Genomic DNA, 6,000 nt, shown 5'->3' with positions numbered 1-6,000 from the left:
CCAGTGATAATGAGCCCTTTTTCATGTGTCTGTTGGCTGCATAAATGTCTTCTTTTGAGAAGTGTCCGTTCATAGCCTTTGCCCAATTTTTGATGGGGTTGTTTGATTTTTTTTCTTGTCAATTTGTTTAAGTTCTTTGTAGATTCTGGATATTAGTCCTTTGTCAGATGGGTAGATTGTAAAAATTTTCTCCCATTCTGTAGGTTGCCTGTTCGCTCTGATGGTAGTTTCTTTTGCTGTGCAGAAGCTCTTTAGTTTAATTAGATCCCATTTGTCAATTTTGGCTTTCGTTGCCATTGCTTTTGGTGTTTTAGTCATGAAGTCCTTGCCCATGCCTATGTCCTGAATGGTATTGCCTAGGTTTTCTTCTAGGGATTTTATGGTTTTAGGTCTAACATTTAAATCTTTAATCCATCTTGAATTAATTTTTGTATAAGGTGTAAGGAAGGGATCCAGTTTCAGCTTTCTAAACATGGCTAGCCAGTTTTCCCAGAACCATTTATTAAATAGGGAATCCTTTTCCCATTGCTTGTTTTTGTCAGGTTTGTCAAAGATCAGATGGTTGTAGATGTGTGGTATTATTTCTAAGGGCTCTGTTCTGTTCCATTGGTCTATATCTCTGTTTTGGTACAAGTACCATGCTGTTTTGGTTACTGTAGCCTTGTAGTATAGTTTGAAGTCAGGTAGCATGGTGCCTCCAGCTTTGTTCTTTTGGCTTAGGATTGACTTGGCAATGCAGGCTCTTTTTTGGTTCCATATGAACTTTAAAGTAGTTTTTTCCAATTCTGTGAAGAAAGTCATTGGTAGTTTGATGGGGATGGCATGAATCTATAAATTACCTTGGGTAGTATGGCCATTTTCATGATATTGATTCTTCCTATCCGTGAGCATGGAATGTTCTTCCATTTGTTTGTGTCCTCTTTTATTTCATTGAGCAGTGGTTTGTAGTTCTCCTTGAAGAGGTCCTTCACGTCCCTTGTAAGTTGGATTCCTGGGTATTTTATTCTCTTTGAAGCAATTGTGAATGGGAGTTCACTCATGATTTGGCTCTCTGTTTGTCTGTTATTGGTGTATAGGAATGCTTGTGATTTTTGCACATTGATTTTGTATCCTGAGACTTTGCTGAAGTTGCTTATCAGCTTAAGGAGCTTTTGGGCTGAGATGATGGGGGGTTTTCTAAATATACAATCATGTCATCTGCACACAGGGACAATTAGACTTCCTCTTTTCCTAATTGAATACCCTTTATTCCTTTCTCCTGCCTGATTGCCCTGGCCAGAACTTCCAACACTGTTTTGAATAGGGGTGCTGAGAGAGGGCATCCCTGTCTTGTGCCAGTTTTCAAAGGGAATACTTCCAATTTTTGCCCATTCAGCATGATATTGGCTGTGGGTTTGTCATAAATAGCTCTTATTATTTTGAGATATGTCCCATCAATACCTAGTTTATTGAGAGGTTTTAGCATGAAGGGCTGTTGAATTTTGTCAAAGGCCTTTTCTGCATCTGTTGAGAAATCATGTGGTTTTTGTCTTTGGTTCTGTTTTTATGCTGGATTACATTTATTAATTTGCATATGTTGAACCAGCCTTGCATCCCAGTGATGAAGCCAACTGGATCATGGTGGATAAGGTTTTTGATGTGCTGCTGGATTTGGTTTGCCAGTATTTTATTGAGGATTTTTGCATTGCATCGATGTTCATCAGGGGTATTGGCCTGAAATTCTCTTTTTTTGTTGTGTCTCTGCCAGGCTTTGGTATCAGGATGATGCTGGCCTCATAAAATGAGTTAGGGAGAATTCCCTCTTTTTCTATTGATTGGAATAGTTTCAGAAGGAATGGTACCAGCTCATCTTTGTACCTCTGGTAGAATTCAGCTGTGAAACCATCTGGTCATGGACTTTTTTTGGTTGGTAAGCTATTAATTATTGCCTCAATTTCAGAGCCTGTTATTGGCCTATTCAGGAATTCAACTTCTTCCAGGTTTAGTCTTGGGAGGGTGTATGTGTCCATAAATTTATCCATTTCTTCTAGATTTTCTAGTTTATTTGTGTAGAGGTGTTTATAGTATTCTCTGATGGTAGTTTGTATTTCTGTGGGATCGGTGGTGATATCCCCTTTATCATTTTTAATTGCATCTATTTGATTCTTCTCTCTTTTCTTCTTTATTAGTCTTGCTAGTGGTCTATCAATAATGTTGATCCTTTCAAAAAATCAGCTCCTGGATTCATTGATTTTTTGAAGGGTTTTTTGTCTCTATCTCCTTCAGTTCTCCTCTGATCTTAGTTATTTCTTGCCTTCTGCTAGCTTTTGAATGTGTTTTCTCTTGCTTCTCTAGTTCTTTTCATTGTGATATTAGGTGTCAATTTTAGATCTTTTCTGCTTTCTCTTGTGGGCATTTAGTGCTATAAATTTCGCTCTATACACTGCTTTAAATATGTCCCAGAGATTCGGGTATGTTGTGTCTCTGTTCTCATTGGTTTCAAAGAACATCTTTATTTCTGCCTTCATTTTGTTATGTACCCAGTAGTCATTCAGGAGCACGTTGTTCCATTTCCATGTAGTTGAGCAGTTTTGAGTGAGTTTCTCAATCCTGAGTTCTAGTTTGATTGCACTGTGGTCTGAGAGACAGTTTGTTATAATTTCTGTTCTTTTACATTTGATGAGGAGTGCTTTACTTCCAACTATGTGGTCAGTTTTGGAATAAGTGCAAAGTGGTGCTGAGAAGAATGTATATTCTGTTGATTTGGGATGGAGAATTCTGTAGATGTCTATTAGGTCTGCTTGGTGCAGAGCTGAGTTCAATTCCTGGATATCCTTGTTAACTCTCTGTCTCGTTGATCTGTCTAATGTTGACAGTGGGGTGTTAAAGTCTCCCATTATTATTGTTTGGGAGTCTACATCTCTTTGTAGGTCTCTAAGGACTTGCTTTATGAATCTGGGTGCTCCTGTGTTGGGTGCATATATATTTAGGATAGTTAGTTCTTCTTGTTGAATTGATCCCTTTACGATTATGTAATGGCCTTCTTTGTCTCTTTTGATCATTGTTGGTTTAAAGTCTGTTTTGTCAGAGACTAGGATTGCAACCTTGCTTTTTTTATTTTCCATTTGCTTGGTAGATCTTCCTCCATCCCCTTATTTTGAGCCTATGTGTGTCTCTGCACATGAGATGGCTCTCCTGAATACAGCACACTGATGGGTCTTGACTCTTTATCTAATTTGCCAGTCTGTGTCTTTTAATTGGCGCATTTAGCTCATTTACATTTAAGGTTAATATTGTTATGTGTGAATTTGATCCTGTACTTATGATGTTAGCTGGTTATTTTGCTCGTTAGTTGATGCCGTTTCTTCCTAGCACAGATGGTCTTTACACTTTGGCATGTTTTGCAGTGGCTGGTACTGGTTATTCCTTTCCATGTTTAGTGCTTCCTTCATGAGCTCTTGTAAGGCAGGCCTGGTGTTGACAAAATCTCTCAGCCTTTGCTTATCTGTAAAGGATTTTATTTCTCCTTCACTTATGAAGCTTAGTTTGGCTGGATATGAAATTCTGGGTTGAAAATTCTTTTCTTTAAGAATGTTGAATATTGTCCCCCACTCTCTTCTGGCTTGTAGAGTTTCTGCCGAGAGATCTGCTGTTGGTCTGATGGGCTTCCCTTTGTGGGTAACCTGACCCTTCTCTCTGGCTGCCCTTAACATTTTTTCCTTCATTTCAACTTTGGTGAATCTGATAATTATGTGTCTTGGAATTGCTCTTCTTGAGGAATATCTTTGTGGCGTTCTCTGTATTTCCTGAACTTGAATGGTGGCCTGCCTTGCTAGATTGGGGAAGTTCTCCTGCATAATATCCTGCAGAGTATTTTCCAACTTGGTTCCATTCTCTGTGTCGCTTTCAGGTACACCAGTCAGATGTATATTTGGTCTTTTCACATAGTCCCATATTTCTTGGAGGCTTTGTTCATTTCTTTTTACTCTTTTTTCTCTAAACTTCTCTTCTTGCTTCATTTCATTCAGTTGATCTTCAATCACTAATACCCTTTCTTCCAGTTGATGAATTGGCTACTGAAGGTTGTGCATGCATCGTGTAGTTCTCATGCCATGGTTTTCAGCTCCATCACGTCATTTAAGGTCTTCTCTATGCTCTTTATTCTAGTTAGCCATTTGTCTAATCTTTTTTTCAAGGTTTTTAGCTTCTTTGTCATGGGTTCAAACATCCTTCCTTAGCTCAAAGAAGTTTGTTATTACCGATCGTCTGCAGCCTTCTTCTCTCAACTCATCAAAGTCATTCTCCGTCCAGCTTTGTTCCATTGGTGGCAAGCAGCTGCATTCCTTTGGAGGAGAAGAGGCGCTCTGATTTTCTAGAATTTTCAGCTTTTCTGCTTTGGTTTCTCCCCATCTTTGTGGTTTTATCTACCTTTGGTCTTTGATGATGGTGACATACAGATGGGGTTTTGGTGTGGATATCCTTTCTGTTTTTTAGTTTTCCTTCTAACAGTCAGGACCCTCAGCTGCAGGTCTGCTGGAGTTTGCTGGAGGTCCACTCCAGACCCTGTTTGCCTGGGTATCACCAGTGGAGGCTGCAGAAAGGCAAATGTTGCCGCCTGATCCTTCCTCTGGAAGCTTTATCTCAGAGGGGCACTCTGCCGTATGAGGTGTCAGTCAGCCCCTACTGGGAGGTGCCTCCCAGTTAGGCTACTCAGGGAGGAGTAACAGACTAACTCCCACTTGAGGAGGCAGGCTGTCTGTTCTTGGATCTCAAACTCCATGCTGGGAGAACCACTACTCTCTTCAAAGCTGTCAGACAAGGACGTTTAAGTCTACAGAAGTTTCTGCTGCCTCTTGTTCAGCTATGCCCTGCCCCCAGAGGTGGAGTCTATAGAGGCAGGCAGGCCTCCTTGAGCTGCGGTGGGTTCCACCCAGTTTGAGCTTCCTAGCCACTTTGTTTACCTACTCAAGCCTCAGCAATGGCGGGCTCCCCTCCCCCAGCCTCACTGCCGCCTTGCAGTTTGATCTCAGACTGCTGTGCTAGAAGTGAGCAAGGCTCCCTGGGCATGGGACCCTCCGAGCCAGGGGCGGGATATAATCTCCTGGTGTGCTGTTTGCTAAGGCTGTTGGAAAAGCGCAGTATTAGGGTAGGAGTGTCCCAATATTCCAAGTACCGTCTGTCATGGCTTCCCTTGGCTAGGAAAGGGAATTCCCTGACTCCTTGCACTTCCCGGTTGAGGTGATGCCCCGCCCTGCTTTGGCCCACGCTCTGTGGGCTGCACCCACTATCTGACAAGCCCCAGTGAGATGAACCCAGTACCTCAGTTAGAAATGCAGAAATTACCATCTTCTGCGTCGCTCACGCTGGGAGCTATAGACTGGAGCTGTTCCTATTTGGCCATCTTGGAACCTCCTCTGAAACTGCATTTTTAATAATGCCTCTAGGAGATTCTGATGTAGGGGTTTCTGGGAGCCGGTTATATGAAAGACTTCCAAAATGTTTTGTAAAAAAAATAGTAGTTTTGTCCAGTAAATTGTACCCCAGAAGTAAATTTAGACCTGGAGACCTAGATTTAATTCTCTCTGTTTACTTTACTAGTTCTCGAATTTTCCAGGGGCCAAATCATTGAGCCAGAATTTCCTTTTTACCTCACACTAAACATACGAAGCCAGGCCCTGGAGGGATCTCTGAGCTGTTTAGCTCTCCAAGCTCTGGATAATAATTTAGTTTACCCAGGTGTAAAATGGACAAAAGTAATACACATATTATTGTTTAATGGATGGATTATATATTTATGCTTTGAGCTCTGAAGGAGTTGATACTACCCTGAGAAGTTTTTTTTTTTTTCATTTTTATAATACTTCCCAACCGTGATGTAAATATTCATAAAAACCTAGGGAGTATAGTTGTCATGACTAATTTGATGATGAAGGAATTGTTAGCTAGAAGCATTTCCTCCATCCTGTAGCTGCACAAAGCAGAGACTCTTGTGTAGCAAAATTGACATGACATATGGTGTTT

This window comes from Pongo pygmaeus, chromosome 8 (assembly GCF_028885625.2).
Source record: "Pongo pygmaeus isolate AG05252 chromosome 8, NHGRI_mPonPyg2-v2.0_pri, whole genome shotgun sequence".
NCBI lineage: Eukaryota > Metazoa > Chordata > Mammalia > Primates > Hominidae > Pongo > Pongo pygmaeus.
This window is presented reverse-complemented; position numbering follows the sequence as displayed.